Raw genomic sequence first — 26,606 nt, forward strand, 5'->3', positions numbered from 1 at the left:
AATACATACACTGGCATGGGAATAGCATTTAAACATCACCTGAACCTATGTACATAGCTCTCCAATGGAAGCAGTGTAGATAATGGTTCCTTGATTTATAGAAACTATAACGACTAAGTTTTGCAAACTGCTTCATATCCCCTCATGAGATGTTCCCATTAACATTGCAAAGAGAGTTTGATGGCCGAAGTTAAAAACGTATAGCCTGTTAAAGTCACTATATTTCAGAAACACGCTTACATTAATAGAGAACCTACTTAAGCTGTTGGTTGTGGAAGGCAACGGATGAAGATTTTAATCCACATGCATAAAGTTAAAGGGTTTGCTTTATAAAGCGTATGAGCATATACGATAAACTAAGCTAATGCTTACTGTCCGTAAGGAAATTATTCTTACGTGGCAATATTTAAATTAATCAAGTGAAACCAATTTAATTCAATCAATTTCAATGTAACAAGCCTAACATGAACAGATATGGGTAGTCAGACTTGAGTCCAGTAACCCGTTCCTGACATGTTACCCTTGTTTTCACCCTTCTGTTGATAGAATATGATTTGGATTGCAGTCCTAGGGTGGTCCTTTGGGATATCATGCATTTACTTACGTGTACGTTCAACATCAGGGTATCTATTATTTCAGGAGCATAGATTACATTTAGTATCATCACGAGAAATGTTCAGAAATGTTTAGAGGACATTTTCTTTCGAACCCGCCTCCATTCAGTATTTCGTCACGGAGCACAACACCATGCAAAACTTGTTTTTGAAAAGCACTGTTATTTTGCGAGAGAAGTTTACACTAATCAAAGGTTTTGACCAGCTTAAATTCAGTGTCATGGGGAGTTAGTTATATTTTCATGAATCAAGTCGATTTGTCTGCTAGTGATCATTTTGACCCTAAGACATGTAACTATTTACTAAAAACGTTGAACAGACGAAAGAGCACCTAGTTCTTACTGTGCGACCTGCTATGCCGCAGACGGGACTGCTGTATTATTAACTAACAAGTTCAGCAAAGTTGGAGGACATTTACTTTCAACACATCTTCATGGACTATTGCAAATCCTATTTGGATAACGGATCCCGAATTCAAATCTAACATTTCAGCTACAACATACTGCACAAAACCTGTCATCAAGCAAACTGAAAACGTCATCTATTGCGTTGAATGTACTCTATTGATTATTTTATGTTGAAGAGACACAACAGAAAGAATGGACACGAGTCTGGCAGCATACATCAGGCATCATCAGAAATATGTATCATCATTTAATCCTTTGCAATCGTTAGGATACTGAAAAAAAATATACCATCCATTAAATAGCTTTAAATGCAGTCGACCTTATAGGATGTCTCGAATTAATAATTGGAGTCGACTTATGTGTACAGCAATTCTATATGGATCTAAGAAAAATAGATGTTGTCTCAACGAACTGCTAACATCAATGTATTAGCTCGCATCCAAAAATGTTTCTCGCATCCCAAAACGATACCACCGCTTTCGTCACAAGAAAGAACAAAGGCCAAATAATGCCATTGATTTGGACGATTTGTTGCCCTTCCCACTGGAGCCAATGGAACAGGACAAAGTAGGATCAAGAATTGTCAGTGTCGTTGAAGGAAATCAACGAACTTCAACGAAGTTTACGAACTTTTGCACAGTATCGACTAGATGGTATGGTTCTTGTTATTGCTTTGATACGATGGGAAAACCAGAAAAAAGAATCCACTAACAAAGAAAAAACGCATGTTCCTGAATTTGCAAACACGATAATTTGAACTCAAGTAACATTTTAGACAAACATCAGGATTCAAATTTCAGGAACCACCCCTAACGAACACAATATCATCCAACAGCTCTTCACGTAAAGCCACCTCTTGTGGTTGCGGGGTCTCACCACCCTGCAACCAAACTGCTGGTCATATAATCACAACACAGGAGACTTCTCTATTGTTGGCAATAGCCACCGTCGACGGTTAGTCGAATGTAGCCAAAAATATTGTGAACAATAGTGATAACGACCTTAAAATCATTATGGATGCTGCCAAAGTGTATGAAAATGGGCCAAAGGAGAAGATCAACCTGTTGCGCATGAAGCATGACCATTGCATATAAGCATCACTACATTAGTTGTTTTTTTGCTCGAAGAACTTGTGTAAGTGATATTTCCGCAGCCACAATTAAGGCCATATAATGATAACAGAGGAAGAACCACACCATGAACCACGCATTAGTCGATTTTTTGGATTCTTTCTAAAACATTTCTCTTTTGTACTGGATTCCAAAGTACGCAAACTAGAAAAAAAAAAAGATACCAGTGAATCCACCACATCTGTTTCATGAGGATTCGGAGTGACAAAAACCTCACCACACGACTGTATGACAAGATAGGTGAAACATTTTCTTTTTGCCTTGAGCAATATTCCAGCAGATAGAGTCTTTTGTCTATATTTCACATCTTTGAGGTAGAATCGTGCGTGCTCTCTTAAAAGATTTCAAACAACGTCATACAACTCTTGCTCAAAGGTTGTTTGATCGGTGTTACATCATTCAAGGGCTTAGTCAAGCGTTTCAAAACGTCAAAAATCAGACATGTGAAGGATATTTCAAACTGACGCACCAGTGATGTCCGATGCAATTCCCAGGATACCCTCACCTTTTCGCGAACACCTGGTAGAGACACTATTTGAACACACACATAAACACGTGCTTATGACATAGTTGAAATCGTACAAAGGATTCTTGCTTTTAGCGGACAATTCGCTTTCATTTCCGAGTGGAGCGCTTAAAGGGCACTCGACAGTCGTGACAAAGTAGCCTCATCGTACAAGATAGTCCACATTACCTCAATGCAATTTTTTTTTTCAGTAACGACTATTTTTTGTTTCAAGAGTAAAGAATCGTGTAAGGAACAGGAAAAAGACAGCTAGCTAGAAAATACTCCTTGTAATACCCCTTCTCCTTTTTTGGCAATGTGGCGTGTTTAGATACTGTTACACATTTTCTTAAACTTTGCACCTAAGCTATTCTTCTTTTACTTCACATTCAGAAGATTTACGATAATAGAAACCTGTGCAGAATACAACTGTTACAGTAATGACTTCTAAAGAATTGTTTCGGATGAAGAAATAGTCAGTTATGTTTTGTCCTCGAAAACCCGGACCTGCTCGTCTTGACACACTTATTATACGAGTGATAAGTACCATCACTATACTTTGCCATGAGCATTAAGTGCCATCTTCGTCATTCGACAACGTGGCCTTGTCGAGTGGTGCGGAGGCGTACATCAAAACGGCATTTATTAGTATCTGTTATGTCATCACTGTTCCCTTGTCAGTTTTAATCACGTAACACATTCCTTAAAGCTGCTTACGTTTAGGTTTCAAAGCGAGAATATAATAGCACGTAATATCCTGTTCTGGTCCATGTGGTCGAAGTCTACACATGTCCATTTATTCAGAATGCAAAAAACGAATCCCTTATCCTGCACATGATGTACGGGTGTCCGACCTATGAGGTACGTGTATCCTGCACATGAGCTACGTGTGTGCGACCTGTGAGGTACGTGTATCCTGCACATGAGGTACGTGTGTGCGACCTGTGAGGTACGTGTATCCTGCACATGAGGTACGTGTGTCCGACCTGTGAGGTACGTGTATCCAGCACCAGAGGTACGTGTGTGCGACCTGTGAGGTACGTGTATCCTGCACAGGAGGTACGTGTATCCTGCACATGAGAAACTTGTATCCTGCACATGAGGTACGTGTATCCTGCACATGAGGAACGTCTGTGCGACCTGTGAGGTACGTGTATCTTGCACAAGAGGTACGTGTGTGCGACCTGTGAGGTACGTGTATCCTGCACATGAGGTACGTGTATCCTGCACATGAGGAACTTGTATCCTGCACATGAGGTACGTGTATCCTGCACATGAGGTACGTGTGTCCGACCTGTGAGGTACGTGTATCCTGCACATGAGGTACGTGTGTGCGACCTGTGAGGTACGTGTATCCTACACATGAGGTACGCGTGTGCGACCTATGAGGTACGTGTACCCTGCACATGAGGTACGTGTATCCTGCACATGAGGTACGTGTGTCCGACATGTGAGGTACACGTATAATACGTAGGAAACTTGTGTATGTGCTACATGCATTCAGTGTTCAGTAAGAGTGACGTACGAGTGTGCAACGTGTGTACTATGTTTGTGTGTGTACTGTGTGTGTGCGTGCAATCGTGTATGTGTGTGTTAGTGTGTGTGTGTGTGTGTGTGTGCGTGTGCTACGCATGTGCCACGTGTGAATTTCGTGAGAGCAGCGTGTCAGCTACATTTGGCGCAATCAACAATATGATCCTGGTCATGCATATTTAATAGATTATTTTTGTGGTAAATTAAAAACTTAAACCAGGATATTTACATGTGCTGTAAAGCTAATTCCTTTTTAATGATAGCAATGATTCAGCATGCCTTTCGGTTGTAAGTTTTCTTCTTCAGAACACATTGAAGACGGTGGGGTAGCCTCGTGGTTGAAGCGTTTGCTCGTCCCGCCGAAGACCCGGGTTCTATTCCCCTAAATGGGTACAATGTGTGAAGTCTATTTCTGGTGTCCCCGCCGTGACATTGCTGAAATATTGTTTACAGCGGCGTAAAACCTTACTCACTCACTCCTTGCGAAGAAACCATGATTTCTACTACAGATTGACATGTCAGTAAAATCCATCCACGTTTATTTTTAGGCATAATGTCAGTGTAACAGACAGGAATAATAGGACACTAAACCTTAAGGTTTAACGGAGAGTGATTGACATGAAAATCTCCAATAACAGTGACGACACGGGTGTTTGCGAAACTGATGAGCATATAGTACCGGTATTACTCATCGTGAGGATATGTCAATGTCACAGTCGTGCTGGCACATGAACAGTCTAATTCGAGGAAAGAGTTTACTCTCGAATCATTTCTGGATAAAGGGAATTTGAAAGGGAAGCAAGTGAGAAGGTTGAATTGGCAGTGTATCCTCTGGTGGTCGTGATAGAAAGTGTAGTCCAAACATAAATGTGATTTAATTGTTATCTTGATTTCAGGAACTCCTTTCATGTGCGCGGGACTGGTGTTTAACTGAACTGAAAATAGTACCTATGGGTATCTAAAGAGGTTTCAAAATTAAAACCTAAATAATTAAGATTCTCAATTACAGATTCTGATCTTCACGCCGGTTCCAGTGGCGTGGCTGTCTTTTCAGTTTCAATTACAGATGTATTACAGATTGAAAATGTGGGTTGTGCCCTTGTTGACATCCTGGTTTGTCTGACAGGTAGAAACGTGAAAACTATATTGTCCATGTTATCATCGTTATTGTTAGGTGTAAGTTATCAATAAATTTAGATGATAATTACAATTATTACTTTTGTTATTGAATACAGTACCCATTATAGATTATTTCATAAAAATCAAATTATGTTCTTTCTTTCAAATCCACCCCGCTACTCTAGCAGTGTTTTCACATAATTCTGCGTAATGTAAATATTTGCACCTTCATGAACTCTTAACTATTCAACGGAAACTACCGACAAAGGAAGGATATGATGTTTGGGTTAGTTAAACATTGGTCACAAATGTGTCACGAAAGATGAATTCGTCTCTAGACCAGGGTACTTTCTGCATGTCGCATGTAGTCAGATGCTACTTGTGGGTCTTGTCCCCAGAGAAGATATCCACCACGTTTTTACGTGTTCTTTCCATCGCCTCCTTGGTCTTGTGGTAAAGCGTCCGCCCGGAGAGCGAAAGGTTGGGGGTTCGATATCCGCCCGCGTCATACCAAAACACGTTAAAAGAAATTGTATGATTTCTTGTTTTAAAGATTCTTTAAAGAGCACCACCCAACGCGTAACCTGCGTACTTCGCAAAAGGAAAAAAGAAATCTTATATGTTACACACATATATATTCCGTCTCGTGACCCTACGAGTAAACAAAATGCCATTTGGCACATTCGCCCCGTTCTGTAATCTACAAGATACCGAGTGGTGTAGTAAGGAGCGAGTCGATATGGCGCGAATGCCATCGTTGAATTCACGAGTGCACATGATTGATTTTGTATTTAATTATTCGTTTTATATTTCGTTTGGTGATTTAGTCACAGAAAGGTGTGGGATGGGATACTGTAAGGATTGCTTTGATCATAGTAAGAAACTAGGAAGGCATAGACATGTGCTTCTGATGCCACAAGGATGAACCATTTCAGACAATCCAGTGATTGACATCATGAGCATCAATCGACGCAACTGGAACAGGATAACATGCATCGTCAACAAAATACCTTGTAAACTGCATAGACAACAGAATCGAAAAGAACATGTATATTGCTTGACATTTAAGATCCCTTTATCCCTATAACACAATTTATATATTAGAAATGAAAATGCTTTCATAAACTGGCGTCTGCCATTATAGCGCCGCGACAGGCCATATTTAGTAAACAAATATTGAAATCTCTCAACACCGCTGGGTTTTATTCATTGACATTGTGTGCAGAGATGATAGATCTCTGAGAGGGGCGTAGGCAGACTCGGTGAACCCCAGCAACCGTGTTGCTTTGATGACGCCACAGGGGTCAGGTTCACCACTCTATCTGGCAAAAGAATATCACAAATTACGTCATATGGTATTGAGACGTGTTTGAAAAGTTTGTGGCACTTTATTCTAAAGGTACATGTAGGTCCCTCAATTATCAAGAAATCGATAAAACATCGTTGTAACAATATGACTGCATTCATCTGACTACACAAGTATTCTGGAAATCCTTGAGTTTCACAAACCGTGAAGAAGAAATTTAATAATTATTCATGTATTATCAGGGTATTATGACATGGAACTAGGACCGACTGGTCCGTTATATTGGTGTTGCCACCAGCAGTTGCTGATAGCTGTGTAATAAATATAGGCTGTGTCCTTGTATCATGGAAGTCCAAAGGACATATCAATTTACAATCATAATTAGATATCCATGTGGCAATATTAGATATCCTTGTGGCAATATACTGTTTAGGCTTGCATTGAAAGGTCGTTTCTAGCTCGATGGCAAATACATCAGGCGCCTCTCGCTTAACTAGATTATTGCAACGTATTAAATGGATTGAGTACTACACGTTTAAGAGACCGACCCAATCCGTCTCAGCAAGTTCCTTGGTAATAAAACATCCTTTCAGAAACTAGTCGTGTTGCGGTTGATAGTAATCAGCATTGAAAAGAATATCTTGTTACCTAGTTTTATCCCTAAAACTAACACATCAAAAAGAGCAAACTATTTGAAAACGTTTCAGATTCAGAACTGGGGTCCAATGTGTAAAGCAGCTCTTATCATATTTTCATATTTCATTCATTCTTGCTCCAGAACCAATTTACCTGATAAATCCACATCTACCATGCCACTGACAGTCAACATGCCTGACTGTTCTATCCATAGACCTGTCCCTTTCACTAAACCACTGAAATACCGAGTGGAGATCAATATTGGTCAGTAAGCTTCACCGGTCCTTTAGAACCAAGGGCTAAGAGACATGCGGAATAAAACGGTTCATTCCAGATGCAACTGAATAGCAATCTTGGAAGTGGAAATGCAACGTTTTAATAATAGCTATTATTATATGCGTGACCCCTCGATAATGACGCTGAATATATGTGTTTCTACTGCTTTTAGGTTTTTTTTCATGAAAGGGTTATATAATAATTACTAGAACATGAACATCGTTATAGATAACACAAACTAACACACTGTTGCAGAAATTTTCTAAGCCTTTGAGGATTATACAAATATTAGACAGTCTTTCATAAACTGACGGCCAAAAGAAACTTTACCACTTTAAAGATAAAATTGCAAATGTTTCAAAACACAAGTTCAAACTAAATCAATGCAAAACACATCGGCCAAACAAAACAATGTTCCATGCAGAAAGTGATACACGAACACGACACAATTTTGTTTGTAGAATATGCGAAAAAGTGACAAACACATGCCGCATTGGCAGCCGAAACAATGAGGGTATATAAATGATACGGACGGCGCTGATACTCACAGGGCGGGTCCTGGGTACGATACAGATGGGAACCATCCATTCCCACATTGCTCGAACTTTTGGTTGCTTCCGTTTTGCTGTAACTAACCTGATGCAACGTTACAGACCGACCGGACAGAAATCAGACAGGCCAAGATCAGGCAGAACCAGGGTAGCTACGCCCAATGAATACTGGTACTTGCGTACTCTGCATCTCCGGATTCGATTCCTGACAGTGACGTCATCAGCGACGAATGCCTTTGTGCATATGGTTAGTGGACATACAGCGGCCAGGCGACTCACGGCTCAAGGAATTAGGGCTTACGGATCTTACAGAGGACAGTTATTGATCAACATCGTCGTCAGATATTGAAAAGTGGGCCCGAATTGTACATAACTTCCTTGCAGCCAACAACGTCAACGTATTGCCGTAGCCTGCTCGCTCCCCAGATATGTCCCCCAAAGAACACCTCTCGGATATCATAGATCGTCGTGTTCGACAGCGACCACATCCTCCAGCCAACCAACAAGAACTGACCCAGGCCCTCCAAGAAGAATGGCGACGTGTCCCACGTGACGTCATCAGAGGACTGAGAGTTTTTGTGTATCTTGTAGCGGGGGCTGCCCATACACGCTATTAATGTGACGTGTCATGGAACTTTTGGAAGTGTGCCCCTTGTCCATTACGCTGAAAGCTTGTTTTTGCTACCCGACCTCAATTCGGGCAACTGTCATTATCGGATGCTGTAAGATTTATTTTAAATGTTGATTTCGTTGAAAAGTGGCATTGTTTCACACGCATCTATTTGAGTGACCTTCCGCACAATCCTACACGTAGACGTTTTGTTCTTAAAATAAAAGATGCTATGACTACCCGAACACAAATATACTGAACAACAAAAGTTCCTGTGAAATTGAATAAGATTTAATGCAAAGTTATGTTTTTAACCAAATCTGAAACAATTTCGGTTTGCATCAGATAAAAGACTCCTGTAAGTGTTCAAATGGTTTAATTTGCCATACTGACTTCAGAAAATGCGTGATTTCATCAAAAACATGAACATGCCAAAATGTCTGATTACAAATCAATAGCGTGTGTGTCCACCTCTGGTTGCGGTGCAAGCAACACATCTTCGTCTCATGGAATGAACCAGGCGTCGCACAAAGTCCTGTGGGATATCTGTCCATATCTGCTGGAGCATGTTTCGAAGTTCCTTAAGTGTCTGTGGAACACTCGGTTGACGTCGAAGGCGCCTATCCATCTCATCCCACATGTGCTCGATTGGTGAGAGATCAGGGGAGCGAGCCAGCCGGGGGGGGTGACATTCACGTTGTTTTGTTGAAGAGAATCCTGAACAAGTCGAGCAATATGAGGCCGGGCGTTGTCATGTTGAAAGGTAATGCCTGGGCCATGACGACGCAAAAACGGTAGAACAACAGGGTCGATGATCTCGTCGATCCTGTCAAAATGGGACGTCTGGTGGGTCTTCTGGCGACAATCCCTGCACGTCTGAGGCGACGACGTATGGTTTGTGAAGATATTCGTCCAAGGCCAGGGATGCTTCTTGCAGTCACTGTTGCTGGCTGGAATCGATTTCGTAGGTGTTTTGTTCGAATCCAGTTGTCTTGTCGATTATTGGTTACGCGTGGCTTGCCACTCCGAGGATGGTCTCTGACTGCATTCGTTTGTTGCCAGTTGGAAAAACCAAATGGTGTTTCTGTGGACGTTAAATTGTCTTGCAACATCACGTTGACTCGATCCTGCGACAAGCATACCAATGGCTCGCAGACGCTCATTTTCGGACAGGCGTGGCATTTCGTATTGTTGAATAATTGCGTAATTTTGTTGTTTTTCTGAGCGGTTGTTGTCAGCACGATGCTAAACAATGCATATTGAATCCCGTTAACGCACATGTTTTTATACCCATTCTTGGGTAGTGAAATGCATGGAGCTTGCATAAAAGTCAACTGTTTCATGGAATGCATGCTTTTCTTTAGCAGTTGCGTTTTTGCGACTTGATTCCATACATGTACTACAATATTGAAAACCTTTTCTTGTTTGAAAAATACACTAAAATGGTGGTGTCGCAGGAACTTTTGTTTTTGATTATAGCATTTGTGTGCCAGGCAAAGACATTTTTCAACCCAATAAAATGTTATAATCAATATGTGTAGTGTTGCCACACTATAGCTTATAGAATTGTAATAAAATACTTCACTATTTTCTCTTCAAATGGTCCTCTCGCGAGTGCACAGAACTTTACGTAAACACATCGAGCACAATGTCAAGGACGAAAGTTAGGGACGTTATTCTGAATGAAAATGACAATATCTTTGATCGAACAGCAAGCGTTCAGCATTCAAGCATGATGTTACGTGATGTTTACTGGGTCAGTTTGACAATACTGCTTGTTTTTTTGTGTTTATGTCCAAGGTCAAGTTAATAGTGAAAACACCCATAAGCGTGTCGTCATATCAGTGTAAGCTTAAGTTTGTTATTTACGTATCCAATATGTTTCACGAATAAATAAAGGACACAAAAAGAATATCAAGCTGGTTATATTTAGATTATGTCATTTTTTTCTATCTATGTAGATCCATTTATTTACAAAATGTGAAAATGACTTGTCTGGCAGCATTGCTGAGGGTTATTTATTTGTCCGGTGACCTATCCTTTACAATGATTTTATTTTTTGAATGGTTTCAAGTATCTGTACTTTTCTAAAATGAACCGGGTTTAATGAACAGTTACATTTTAAAAAGACCAACATCAATTATTATTTAAAAAGCGGTCCACTGAATTTAATTATTAAAAGACTATTGTCGTTCAAATATATGATTGTCGTTTTCATATTGATCAGAACATTTCATTCAATTAACGTTTTCTGCAAAACAATACTGGAAAGTGAATTTTGGACAGTATTCACAATATAGTACTTTTGAAACATTTTAAAACCAAAGGAGCATGGAAACTCATTTTATATTTCATTCTTGAAGGCGCATTTTCGAAAATACGATACGAAAATCTGTGCTTAAGTTTTGCTATCAAAATTTTAATATGTTGCAATATTTAATGGAATACATCTATCCGTTAATCACCTGTTTTTACAGAATGCATTTTTTCAACAGACAACATTTATTCACTTGTTTAGATAATAATTTAGATAATCTAAGTGTTTTTTTTAAAACGAAATAAAATACAATTACCTTTGCTAAAAGAAATATTAAATAATTATACGTTTTATACAAATAGATTCTACAAATATTTATCATATGTCTTTCCTAGTTAAATCAGTAAACACTATGCTGTACAAGTTAAAATTGTTAAAGCCGCTCGTCCCACACCATTTTAGATGTAAAAACTGATGAGAAACGCTTATGGTTTTGCACTTCGTCGATTGATATAATCTTATAAAATGCGAAAATAGAGACTAGAGCATTAGCAAAAATGCGATCCAGAAAATGTAATGGCGGAACTATGCGCTTTTAGATGAAAACTGTAGCATTGAGCATGGTCTCGCCGGGCGAATACAAAGGGAAACCACTCTCAGCTAGAGTATGAACTAAGATTAGCTGCCACTGAGTTATCGATAAGGTCACGGTCATTACTGTAGCCTGCCTACACCTTCCGTTTTTATCCTTCCCAAATTATCGAAGAGGTATGTTGTTTCACACTTCTTTCGACATGGACTCGGATAGACATATGTTATAAGCTGTCGACTCCACAGTTGTGAGGATCGCTATCGCGATTAACAACATTCCTGATGTGAACTCTTGGATACGTTATTCGTGTTTTCAAAGTGTCATTTTGAATCACACAGCTTAACAATGTCAATGTTTGAACGTAAAGCAGCAAAGTGTGCAAAGTGTGCTGCTATCTTGGATGAAGACAACATGAACTTACGACAGGTGCGATATTCTTACAATATCTTAGGGCTACGATAGTTTTCAAAATTGGCTACGACAGTCTACGATTTCCCTACGATAACATCAGATCGTTAAGAAAATCTAGACCCTGCTGAACCTCAAAAGTTGTCTTGACCATGCCAGACGCGCAGCAAAATTGGACTTACAGCTTGACGTCGTGGTTGATCTCGTAATCGATTCCTCGCAGTCCTTGCACTAATCGGACGTAAGCCAGGGATGCTTCGGGCTGTCAAAGTTGCAATCTGAAACTCATTTCGCAGTTGAACTAGAAGGATATGATTGTCTTGCCGACGTGACGTTACTCGTGAACGTCCATAACGTGGTCAGTCCCTGTTGTTGCCAGTCTGGTACCGACACCAGAGTGACTGTACGATGAAGACCAAAACGCCTAACAACAACGTTTTGTGCAATTCCGGTTTCAAGCATTTCAACCGCTTATATGCGTGGCATAACGTTCACGAGGTCAATTGCATTTTATAGTTAAAACACTTCAACGATTTATTCTGTGTTTGAAATGACTCGGTGGCACGTGTAGTGTGAATGGGATGTATGTAATGAGAGGGGTGCACGTGCAATGTCAGGGTCATCATTGGCATTCATGAAAAAGTGTTTGTGCATGTCATTATCATGTATGGTACAAAAATAGTCATAGCAGTTTTATTTTAATGTGATTTTTATGGTGCACGTGATTATTTCCTGCTTGTACATTTGGTCAAGTTACGAGGATGTCGAAGTGATGCGCTATTGAAACCTGACAAGGTGATAGTTGGATATATTTTTTAGGTTTTCAGGTGAAGTTTACACGATATACGGCTTTTTCATTGGACGAGAGGCCGGAACATGCGTTTTTAACGTGGCAACTTACGAAAGCATTAACTGACTGCTTCCACATCCCTGCGGAAACCCTGGAAGTGCCCCACACGAATAAACACATAGATGGTTTTCTGATCATTTACACACTTTAATCGTCAAACCAGCGTTTAAGAATACATGGGGATGAGCCAGAAAGTTTGACTGTATGCCCGTTCACGAGTATCCTCGCTCCGACCCATCCCAGCGAACAAAACGAGGAAATGCACACCCAAACTGTGGACTTAGCCCGTGTCTAGGCTCACAGTGGCAGTCTACAGCACTCTATGCGTATATCTTAGTATCTAGTTGACACATGATGACACTTGTAATCGCCACACTGTGTAAGTTTAGAATTTCTTTACATTCTTTAAAAATACAAGACATTAGGAAGAACAAAGACATATACCATTCAAATATTATTTGTACATATTGTAAATCTGGCTCCACTGAAGACGGGTTCCATGTTCTGTTTTTCTGCGATGCCTTTGCTTCCCAAAGAAAAAATATTTGCGACTTTTGAAAATACATACGTAAATCACCAAGTTATGTCCAATTTACTCAATTCAAATTATGTACATAATATTAAGACATTCAAAGAATTTTTAATTTATCAAATGCAACGTGAGTCACGTAACCGCCAACTTTATGCTGTTCACTGAATTGTATTCTGGGCCAGAAGGCCTAAATACTGAATAAACACGTCTGTCTGTCTGTAATCGTCACAGGTTCATTAACAACTTCTTAAATCCTTCCCCTCATGTATATGGTTTCGGTCATTTTGGCGTCTTGTACTTGATGTAAATGTATTACGACGCGCTGTCATTGTGACTGACTTACTGAGGTAGTTCTTAACAGACCTTTCTATGAAGATAAATAGAGTGAGGGCCAAACACAAATCTCCTTAATGGTTAATGTTTAAGAAAACTATTTATTGTTCCTATTAATGACATCCCCTTATTGCATGCACGTATGTATTACGACTACAGACAACATATCCATGGCTATGCCATTCGCAATAACACTTACACAATTAGTTAACGTCATAAAAGTGTTAAATAAACCCCTCAAAGTGTAAGATTTCGTCCTATAGCAGAGTGTTCCGCGAATTCGACGCAATTTGTCATTTTTGTAACGTCACCGGTTCAAACTACAACAAGTTATGTTCATTTCTGACAATGAAATAGGTCCCGTCGTGACTTGATGGGTCCGTGACAGTCTCAGTACTGGCATCTTTGTTTTGAAAGTGAGTGATTTGTCTACTTTTCAGTGTACCTTGTGGATTTCGATTCATTTTCGTCATTATTGATAACTAATATTATTACTATAATACTGAACATGTATTGTGTTTTATATTTTGAACAATAATGTCTTTTAGGATAAGGTGACCAATTTGTTGGGAAAATAAAATAGCTATTGTTTTCATTAGCTGTTAGACATGCTTGCATTGTCGTAATTCAATCGCAGCGCCTGATGTGTCCTGAAGCCTTATGACCACAGACACATGTGCACATCCAGCTTTACAACGTCCTTATACTGACATAGGCTGACATAATCGGTGTGACAATGGGGAGTAATAGCAGTCATGTCTGCCCATGGTTAGAATGCAATTTCCCTTTGGTCAATACAACAGCCGACACTGAAGAGTGAGATTGCTCATTTAAAACAAAACCCATCATCGGGACCTACGCTGTTAACACGAGTGTACTTGATTGATTGACACCAGTTACGTGACGACGTGTAGGGTGTTGTTGTCGACACGCTGGAACGCTGGAGTTCAGTATGCAGCCTGGTACCGGTCTTGTACTAATGGGGAGACATGACAATTGTAACATTGTTTTATTAGAATTGATTACAGTAACTGCGAAGAAGAACTCTTCATGATAGCAGTGAAGTAGAGTAAAGTTACACCAGCTTGAATGTGATTGACAAGTTCAGGTCACAGATCATATACCTTGCTGTCATAAGAAGGAGGCGTTTAAATAGGTTTTGGGGAATTGGGGCCAACCATTGTGTATTTAAAACAGTTATGACAGCTGTCGGAAGTATGCATCTGACTGACAACTAGCCGTTCTCGTCCTATTAAGTACTATACAAATATGACTAACAAATGTGAAAAAGGATGATTTTTCAAACATCTAATCATGAGCAAATCCGAATACTTTTGTGCCTTATGTCGCGAATGTTGAGAAGAAATAATGATCTTAACATAAGACAGTAAAACCATAAGATAGCTCGAAATAAAGTGGATTTCATTCTAAAGGCTGCTGGAAGACCTGATATTAAATTCGCTCTCACTCGTGTCTTTTCGTTCTCTAAATAAATCAAATAACCTTTAATTTTGAATATTGTGATCACGTATACATTGTGTTTCATTGTGTAAATAAAATCAACGGTTCTAATATTCTGTTTAAGACGCATGTACTTTCCGCCCGGTTGGTCCCTCGTCTCATGATCCAGCCACTTGTAAAATGTCTGCACAGGCTACATACTAAGCGTCAAACATCAATAATACGGTGAACATGACATGAGCCCATCCTTAATCTAAGGCGGGGTTATGGCCTCGATATGTTATTCCCTAAAGATGGATTGTTCGAACCCCGTAAACCCGCTGCCCCCGATCCATTTGCCTCCTTTGGCCTACCACCTGCAACATTGTACAATTAGCCTTACAATTAGATATATTTGAATGAAATTAAAGTTTGCCAGCTTTCCTAATAAAGTTATATGTAAAGAGGCCACAGAACTGAAACTGCCAAGGTGAAGACGGCAAGCCGGATGGCTTCTGATTGCAGGCTCTATCCCTTAGTGAAACCAAATGTGGTCCTGGGGGTTGTGTAAAACCCTTTAACACGGTGAGTGCGCGCCATACCTTACGGACACGGAAAATGTGGAAATTTATATTGCTTCTGTTGGTTATATGTTAACTGTGGGTCGTTTTTGGTTTTACAAAGATACAAAATAGAAATTGCTAACAGCATTTTTACCAAAAATTTATTTATGGATATATTTCCTCCGCAGCTTCAAAGATAACTGTACAAAGATGTTGAGTATATATCTCTGTAACGCGTACCTAATGTCGATAAGTGCAGACACTTTAACACAGACACACATACAAAGCAGGCACCAAACACTATATAATACATTAAAATAAATATAGTCACTTTCTACACCGTCCCCACATTGCTGCAGTAAGTCTCAAACCCTTCACTCGTTTCCTCTCTGATACATTGGATCATATGGAAAAATATTAATTGTTGCTTCAGATTATTGGGGGAGAAAATGCCTGCAACAAAAATTACATTGTTGCAAGACGTGCTCATAATTTTAATTTTTAAAATCTTAGCTATACATACCTAAGTATATAGAGTCTGAAGCCTGCAGTTTAGTTGATGTGCTTCAAACTGGCTATATACTTGTAATAGAAGATGTGACCGCTATTCAAAGCCGACACGATTACGTTGAACATGCTGAGTGTGTTAAGTTCCTCTCTTCAGTGGCCACGAGGGCATGTAATATGGTATTACTTCCGTATCATTGGTACTCTAAAATAGCAATATCCAACAAGTGTCCAACAGAAGCGAGGATTGTGGCGACCGCCATTGTCGTATTCCGCTATGCATGCGTGTAAGAAAGCCGGAGTCAAGTGCAGGTTTCGCAAGGCAATATCACTCAACCATAAATACGTTGCCTGCAAAATGTGTATAGTCCGCAATCGTTGTCACACAAAACGCTAAATTCAGGACTGGCGTGGTGGATTTCATTGCTACAGATAAGGTCATTTCAGAATTTAGGAACAGCTCCTTCGTTATGTGTCAAACCGACCCTCGAGGTTAAGTCCTTTAGCTCGGCTTACATTCACTAAAACATTTAAATATCCACTAAGCAGCTTGTACTTAATTCACGTGATGTGGCTGTATCACTGAGGTAAGATTCAATTACAACACATGCAATATATCCATTGCTATACATCACGTCAAACGCCATAATGAGACAACCACTGCTGCAACCTGTGTCACATTTTTAACTGACACTGGACGAGGCAGGACAGATCTGTATAATGGTGCAAGGAACAGACTAGTATGACACAGACCATGGTACTGTAGGTCCAGTATACACGGATGGAGGAAGAAGGTCATATGTGCAGTCTATTTAATAAAACATAGATGTCCAGGCACCATCGTAATCAACAATAACAATACCAGCCACAACAACAGATGATGCATAAACATACTTGTTTCCCATTCTATTATTGTCTGTTTTATCCTATGATTGTTATAAGTACACTACAAACGTTATCACACTTATATATACACGAGCAGGGAGGTTCAGATTATTTAAGGGATGCAGTTGCCAGGAGATCTTACCTTTAGTTTTCTTACTGTCGATTATATCCGTTTTGTTTATCAATTCGAGGCAGGTTGAATAAAATAATAGTTACACTAAATACTAACTCTAACTCCGTGAAATGTGTTTTAACTCATTTTCGATACCAACAAGACATAACTGATCAAGAATACACGACGAAATGCGAAACGTTCATGTGCTAATCTTTGCATCGTGTCACTTGATATCGAATTTAGAAGCATGCTTTAGATGTTCAACTCTTGTTGAGATTGAAATTGAAATTAATGTGATACCGCTAACAACTAGCATTGTGCTGCACAAAAAAAGGGATGTAATACACCTTGGCAGCTGCCAGAAACATGGAGGTAGACAGCAGTTGTGACTGATGTTGTGACTGAAGATAGGGCCCAAGACCGAAGATCGATGGTCGTTGTCGACTAGAGTTACTTACACCACTGCAAGATACAACATACCAGAGGCTTTGTTTGACTTCGGATATCATAATACAACGAACATTAGCTATGACAAAACAGTTTGAAAACTGTACAAAACAGAAATATAAAGAAAGAATAATGTACACACAAACAATAATGAAAAGATGACGAGGAAGGTAACTGGAGATGGATAGAAAAATAAAATAATATATAGTAGAATTGATGAGTTCACTGCGGAGTCATCGACATAATGAGCAACTGCACATGGGACCGTTCCAGATCCGAAACAATCATTCTGCAGAACTATCCATAAGATTCAGTCTTCAGATTCAGATTCAGTTGTATTGACTTTGGGTGATTCACCCTGGTCGGCCTCCATCTGCTTGCTGTCAAACCATCTTATAGTGGCTGCACAGTCATGTCCATGTGTCGAGTTGAGCATGGCGAGGTATTAATGTGAGTTTGATAGAGTGTTATCAACCGCATATAGAGAAGGCTAATCCAGATAGTAAACAATATCAGTGATGTAAACCTTAAAAAGCAATGGCCTGAGTGTAGACCCTTGAAATACCCGTAGAACATATTTGACCAGTCACTGCAAATTTAAGCCCCTTGGACCTGCTATTTTCTATTGGTGAGCTAGCTGCGACGCAGTGCCGTGCTCCCGTCGACAGCCCATATACCAACCGCTTCGCCACCAATAGATCATGAGGGAGACAATCAAAAACCTTAGAAGGTCCATGAGAATGGCAGAAAAATGCTAATAGTTATCAAAGGCCTTACGTCAATACTCAACAAGCCTTAGAAGGGGAGAATGGCATCCGAACTCTGGTCGGAAAACATCAAGGAAAGGATGAAAGAGTTCTTCAAAATATTTAAATAATTGTAGATTGAGACATGTTTTAAAAGGTTTTAAAGCCGCCTTTATTGTACTGGAAAAAGTAGATGATGTATGTAAACGTTTATATAGGTGGACTGATGGATGAAATACACGATGTGAGGACTAGAGTTAATCCCTACCTAACACAACCCCCCCCCCCCCCCCCCCCCCCCCCCCCACCCCCCCACCCATTCCCATCCCCCGGATCCCCTTAAGTCAACGTTAACTTTTAATGCCTGACGTGATTTTCAAGTCTCTGTCAATAAATAAGCCCTTGGTCGACATATAATGTAATATACCACAAGGTCGTTTCACTCAAATTGACACCGACATCAGGTTAAAAAACAACCAGAAACCATCTTTACAATGAACAAGCTGTGCCACAACATCTGCCATACGTACCTGAACAATAATCGAATTAGTAAATGATAAAGTCAATAAAGTCACAAGTCATGGGCAGATTCACTGAACATTCGATACCTTCCTTCCTTGCTCGCCATGGTGCCTGGGTCGTGATTTGGATCAATATTATCGATTGGAAGATTGATGGACTGATTACAGCCAATCAGCAATGTGGATTCAACCTACACACACGCTTTGTTCTTACAAGTGTCCACTTTTAGAAAAGAGATTGACGGTGATTAGACCGCACTACAATTTACGCATGTTCTCCTACCACAAGGGAGGCAACGAAAGCCTTTCTTTAACGTTCCTCCATAACAATGACAGGGGAACCTTCCACTTACGTATTCAATACATGATATTTAGTCAAGAACTTGGCACAAGGTAATCCTTGATCTTTCCATGGATAAGACAACTTTGGTTTTCACTTCCTGTGCGTATGTTTAGACAGCATAGAGCAACGATTTGTTTCCACAAAAACAAGACAATTTGTGGCATGAAATAGAATATCACAACGAAAATTGATCTGAATATCCTTGAGACCTGCCTGTGTACACATGGTCCCATGGAACCTGATAAAGTGCTTAATTGAATGAACTGCGCATATGCCTGTGATAGACGTGATCTAAACTGTCTCAACAACCATTAAGATGGTACCTTGTTCTTCGATGCAGAACTAGAATGTTGACCGTCTCTGTAGTTTAACAGGTAAAACAGAATGCTTCAAAGGCAAGGGTTTATTTGTATCAATGTATTCTTTCTGTAAAATCGAATATGGCTGTACGTACGGGAGTGAAGAATTAAGAAATATTCATTAAATCTCTTGGAGATTGACAATGAATCATTTCCGGATATGTTTACGCTTGTGAATTACATTGTGTACAAGGTAGACATGTCGATCTCAAAGTCAATTCAAGTCGTTCTTCAGTGTTTATTATCTATTTATTAAAGAAATGGAAAACAGCAAAGAAAAATTCTTGCGCAAGTGTCAAGCTTCGGAGAGTATTCATTTCAAATATGTCCCTTGAGAGTGTTAGACAGTTCTAGAGTTTGCTGATTCATATCAACATTTATCATATAATGGGTAAGTTTCTCGGCAGGATAAAGCCAACGGATAAAAACGATTGGGCCATATGCGGATAGAGATGCAAATATCAAAGGTCAAGTAGGAGCTACTTTCAGTTTTTATAAACAAACATGGCGTCGCCCTTGTCATTCGGCGATCGAGTCAGTTTAAACCACCGAGAATCTGGATAAACTACTGGGATAATTGCTATCATTATCAAAAGAATAGTCTACTATACAGAAAATCAGCGTCTAACTATTATGTAGCTAAGGCATCTTTCAAGTTTTGGCAACTTTGGAGATATAGGGCACTAGCCAAGCGTGATAGGTTACCATATCTCTGCTTGGAGACCTCTGCGGCTTGGAACCTTTTCCACAATTAAAACAGTTGGATTTGGCCGAAATATGTCCGAATTGTTACCTTGTTTCGTTTTGTCGCTGTGTGTTCTGACTGCACTTCGTAACGTTATGACAGGACAGACTGACTGTGAACAACGTCTCTTAGACTAGGGTTAGAGTTGCTTCCCTTTGATAAAGGGCAGTTACTCTGTCGGACAGACCAATAGATTGCCGCGAAAATCAAGGAGAAACAATTTGTGTGGGCAATTGTTGTTTTGCAAGGAAAACTTGCAATGTTTAGGTAATGTTTGTGAGAGATGGGAAATGATTTTCGAGCACAGAATTGAAGAATGACATTAAATCATAAAAGAGGTTATCACATATATGTGTTTGGGGATGGTAAATATCCTGTACTTGGAATAAACATTGTATTTACGAGCCTTGGTGATTTTCTATAGACATCATCAGTTCAAATAATTTGTTTTTTGTTGTTGAGAGAATAGCCTTCGTTTAAGTTACGAACCGACATACAGCGGATCAAATATTGTCAGGAACATTATTTTACATTTTAACATATTCGTATTATACATACATTCAAAACAACGAAATATTCAAATCTGTAAAAAAACAAAACATTTTAACGTTTTCAGACGTCTGATGCGTCAATTTGAAATACGTATTCATCGATGTAAGCGGGTTTATAATTGCAGTAGCATTTGATAAATTAATACCATTTGGGGGATGGGTATTTGTGTGATATTGGTATCGGAATAGATTTTTCTTCATTCAAATAATTTAAATATAGACATCTATGAACTTATATACGTGGAGTCAACTGTTAGAGGATTATAGTACATTGAATCTTAACTCTATGATTAAAGTTTTTCAATATGCAAGATATAAATCTACCTTGTCATAAATATGAAATATATGTTTTAAAATCCACTTGTGATAGAAATTAAACCAAAAATTTACTTACCTCTAAAATGAACTCAAATTTTGCGTTGTTTTCTAGTAAAGTTCTTCACATGTTTAATAGTCAGATCCATACTGATGCGTGGCCAGGTCAATAACACTGCCTCCTCCTCTCACCTTGATACCACCACGACTGAAACCTCCGCATCGACACACTCCCGCCTGCGCACTCGCTGAGTGTTGAGGAGGACTGGTTCGATGGAGTCCACCAACTACAACTGCTTCCATACATTAACAGTATATGCCCACTTCGTAAACACAGGGGATGGAACACTTTTACTTTTGTCAACAAGCTTTGCTATTGAGCAAGCTTGGCTTTAAGTGTCTTAATTAGCCTTGGCTGTGACAAACTGCAGGTGAATTTACGGATGCATTAGCAGTGAGTGTGCTATCGATCGTGGTGTTGGAACGCTCTATGGTATTAACCCCTGACATAACAAGTGCCGACAATTAGTAGTAATGGTTTTGTTGATGCCAATAATTCCAATCACATTTGTCAGTTGTATAGAACTGGTTTGTTAATGTAGTAAAGGAATTACCTTTCAAACGAGAATTATCGGTATTATCATACACAGGGAACGCCTGTTCATGACACTGTTATTCTTACCTTGCTCTCATTGCATATCTTGAGATATTGTATATCTCAAAGTGGTCATGTTTCAAAGATATTTCAAAGATTGCAGGGATCAGCCATACGCCATACCTACAAAATGCCAACATCATTTTCACATATTCTTTTGAAATGTCCGTCACGTGTACAACCCAAGTCAGAACATGCAGTCAAGGTACACAGCATTTAATGTCATTAGGTTCGTTGCTAACTCTTACTGTCGATATAAGACGGTAGAATATGGACATTATAGGACTCGGCGAATGGTGAGGACCTGTAAAGCTATCATTACTGTTATTATCGCTGACCTTGTTCCACTGGATACGTACCGGACTACGTCTAAAGTGTACCTGTAAACTGTCGAGGGAAACGCCGTCAGGCGAGGCTTACATAATACAGGTACGGTTGGTACACGCTGAACACCCGGACTATGTGTTGTGTACGAGTGGATAGCACATAGGTATGTTCACATTTATGTGAGATTGTACTTCACATGACAAGCAAGTAGTTCAAGAGACATCAGAACGAAAGTGTTATACCATTTTTAGTGTTAACCTAAAACTGGCAATGCTATCTAGTAATTATTCCATAACTTCAGCTCCAACAATATTTGAGTTTTGCAATTCGTGCCCACGCAATCATTCGTACAGGGATCCCCAGTGTGGCTACAGAACACACAAAAAGTAGGGTTCATGTAAACAGTACCGTCCTCTAAATTAAGATGCGCGAACGAAACACCTGACACATTAAGTGTTAATAGGCTATATTTGTGAAATCGGTAATGTATTTTCATGATGCAGATTATGGACGCATTGAATAAATTTGTTTCATCAGTGTGAGATTTTGACTACATATGATCAACACGGGGCCAGTTTGAACACAACCCCAACAGTGTAGGCGAAACCAACTGCCGCTTCCTATAGAGTGATTGCAAAATGCTGCACTTTGAATTCTGTTGCGTCATTTTTCAGTCTACTAAATTGAAAAAAACACTTCTTTACGTTCGTTGCTTTATACAAAATCTGCATAAAGACAACATAAACATGGTGATTATTTAATGAATGAATGTGCTGCACAGAGGACATCCGACAACTGTCATGACTATTTGGTATTGGCTTCGAATCTGAGATTTTAGTCGACTGTGTATCTTTCACTAAACTGGTGAATGTCTACAGCCTGTGTTACTTGGCCCCCTCCTAGAGGGCATTGCCTAAAATTGCCAGCGGCCCGACCCGGCCCGACTTTTAGGCAATCCCCTCCTAGAGTCTATCTGGGATACATTGCGTGTAGTAGTGGTTTTTACTTGTGTTTGACTCTCGGTTTTTTTGTAAAGAGACAAATGTACCAGTAGGGAAGTTTATAAGGCATTGACCTTGTTGTTATTCAAGTCACCGGTTATACCTTACATTGTTTCTAAATAACAACATTGAGAATGCACATATCTACATGTTTTACAATAATGTTTTTACAAGGTACTATATTCCACAGAGCTATGTTTTACAATAATTTTTTTACAGGGTACTATATTCCATAGAGCTATGTTTTACAATAATGTTTTTACAAGGTACTATATTCCACACGGCTATGTTTTACAATAATGTTTTTACAGGGTACTGTATTCCATAGAGCTATGTTTTAGAATAATGTTTTCACAAGGTACTATATTCCATAGAGCTATGTTTTACAATAATGTTTTCACAAGGTACTATATTCCATAGAGCTATGTTTTACAATAATGTTTTTACAAGGTACTATATTCCACACGGCTATGTTTTACAATAATGTTTTTACAAGGTACTATATTCCACAGAGCTATGTTTTACAATAATGTTTTTACAAGGTACTATATTCCATAGAGCTATGTTTTACAATAATGTTTTTACAAGGTACTATATTCCATAGAGCTATGTTTTACAATAATGTTTTTGCAGGGTACTGTATTCCATAGAGCTATGTTTTACAATAATGTTTTTACAAGGTACTATATTCCATAGAGCTATGTTTTACAATAATGTTTTCACAAGGTACTATATTCCATAGAGCTATGTTTTACGATAATGTTTTTACATGGTACTATATTCCATAGAGCTATGTTTTACAATAATGTTTTTACAGGGTACTGTATTCCATAGAGCTATGTTTTACAATAATGTTTTCACAAGGTACTATATTCCATAGAGCTATGTTTTACGATAATGTTTTTACATGGTACTATATTCCATAGAGCTATGTTTTACAATAATGTTTTTACAGGGTACTGTATTCCATAGAGCTATGTTTTACAATAATGTTTTCACAAGGTACTATATTCCACAGAGCTATGTTTTACAATAATGTTTTTACAGGGTACTGTATTCCATAGAGCTATGTTTTACAATAATGTTTTCACAAGGTACTATATTCCATAGAGCTATGTTTTACAATAATGTTTTCACAAGGTACTATATTCCATAGAGCTATGTTTTACAATAATGTTTTTACAAGGTACTATATTCCACACGGCTATGTTTTTCAATAATGTTTTTACAAGGTACTATATTCCACAGAGCTATGTTTTACAATAATGTTTTTACAAGGTACTATATTCCATAGAGCTATGTTTTACAATAATGTTTTTACAAGGTACTATATTCCACAGAGTTATGTTTTACAAAAGTGTTTTTTCAGGATACTATGTTTCACAGAGCTATGTTTTAAAGCTTTAGGTTTAGTTGTTCGATGCAAACAAAGGTTCGTCACATCCACTACAAAAATGTTATCATCTTGGAGTAAGTGAAATAAAAACATATTGGATTTAATGGGCTCTGCACATTATTTCAGTTACACTGCGATGTGCCAGCTTAATGAGGGGAGAAGCTCAAAGGCGCAGCTCGAAGGTACTTTTGTGAATCCAAAGACCACGAATATACTTCTAAATTACCAATACTCATTATCATAGCGACTCACTGCTGCGAACTTAACAGCGCAACAGGCCACCACACAGACTCGGTATGGAGGCGAGGCACAACAAGCAGACGTTTTTGTACTTTTCATCAACGGGATTTCTTCATGAAAAAATCTTTAAAAGCGACAGAAGACCAAGAGCTGAAATGCCTGTTCCTATAACAAGGTCTAACTTTCAAACTTCTTAAATGTTACACAAAGAATTCAACAAAATCATCACTAATATCATCCACTACTCTCTAATATCAAGTACCTGAATGAAGGTACTTACGTCACTTGGATAAATGTGGACGGGATGTGGAAATCTATGCTTTTTTCCCACCCTAGTGCGATCCATATTTTACCTTGGATTGACGTGGAAACTATATGAAATTCAAAAACAATTAATTGTGAAAGACATATTGATCCGCAACTGCTGGTCTAATTACTGTTCCACTTCACACGTGTCTACTGCTTTAGGTGCTGACATTTTATGTTCTTGACTTTGGTCAACAGTCATGTGGTTCGGCGACCCATATAGGATTTCAAATCTTCAGAGTGCAGACTGTACCTACTAGATGAAATTCGTCCAAACTTTCAAGTATTGGATCCATGCAAAATGCATGAAACTGTGTTTGCCGTTTTCTGATATTCTTTTAGCTGATATCTTTCTTGCTGATATCATTATTGCTGCGGTCGTATTAGATTTAACTAATGATCGATTTTTTTGCAGATAAATATCACTTTAAAACATATCTTGCAAGATTCTACGCAGAAGATATTGAAGGTTTGCGTGAGGTTGCGTGCGTACGTTTGTGACGTGTGCATGTGTGTTTGTGCCTGAGTGAATGCCTTTGTGCGTGCGTATTCATGTTTGAATGCTAGCTGAGCTAAAGCCATGCCATTTTAAGCTCAGTACTTGTTTCCTGTGTATTCGAATGATTGACCATCCAAATGATAGACGATACAAAAATAAGTCAAGCTGGATAATACAATAACTAGAAGTATCACTTGGAGCCCGTCATTGTTGCTTGCATTTACATGAAGTAGTAGTAGTAGTAGTAGTAGTAGTAGTAGTAGTAGTAGTAGTAGTAGTAGGCCTCACTATCATACACAACTGTGTCTTTGTTTACTGTCAGTTCGTTGAAAAGTTTTTAACAAGTTCCGCTCAGCGTTTTCATAGTGTATCAGTATACTCAAAATAATAATCATCATGACTACACTTTGGTCGTTAATCACGAAGTAGTATTTTCACAGCGCATATTATTTCATTTCAAACGGATGCATCACTTTGCTTTCTCAACTCCCTTGGGAGTATACCAGCATGTCTGTGCGAACGTATAATGCACTGGTGTAGTCTTAACAAGCTACTCGTGTCAGTGAGTACATTAAAACTGATCAATTTCTAAAGACGCATTGTCTTTTCACCTAAATGGACTCAACATCGTCCGGTTATTGAGGAAGCTGATAGCTGAAACTATGGTCATCAGTTGAGACAATGAAAGATGTGGGACAAAAATATTTCCGACAAATAACTGCTCAAGTAAATTACTCCTTTGTATCGATGTTTTCCTCACACCATTCTTCATGAAAGATTCACATATCCACTGTAATAGAGTAATACTATAGCGACAGACAAAGATTTAGTCCATTTAATGCAGTGTTTGCACGACCACGTCACGACCATGTTGCATTAATCACTGTAAAACACTCATATACAATAGTATGAATGGCCTGAGTTAGTTGCTTGCTGAGAGGTTTTACCTCTATTTAATGCCTGTCGGCAATGCTTTATACTTTTGT

The 26,606-nt window shown here is 38.9% G+C and overlaps 1 protein-coding gene across 1 annotated transcript in view; it reads right to left on the reverse strand.

Moving 5' to 3' along the window:
* LOC124132226 (cephalotocin receptor 2-like) overlaps positions 1-21,430 on the reverse strand; it is a 36,582-nt gene extending 15,152 nt beyond the window's left edge. The window contains exon 1 of the mRNA XM_046496009.2: positions 21,276-21,430. The gene's annotated coding sequence lies outside the window, so the exon portion shown is untranslated. The remainder of the gene's footprint in view (positions 1-21,275) is intronic.
* Positions 21,431-26,606: the final 5,176 nt, after the last annotated feature.

The sequence above is a fragment of the Haliotis rufescens genome, unplaced genomic scaffold, assembly GCF_023055435.1.
Source record: "Haliotis rufescens isolate VD_foot unplaced genomic scaffold, xgHalRufe1.0.p SCAF_4, whole genome shotgun sequence".
NCBI lineage: Eukaryota > Metazoa > Mollusca > Gastropoda > Lepetellida > Haliotidae > Haliotis > Haliotis rufescens.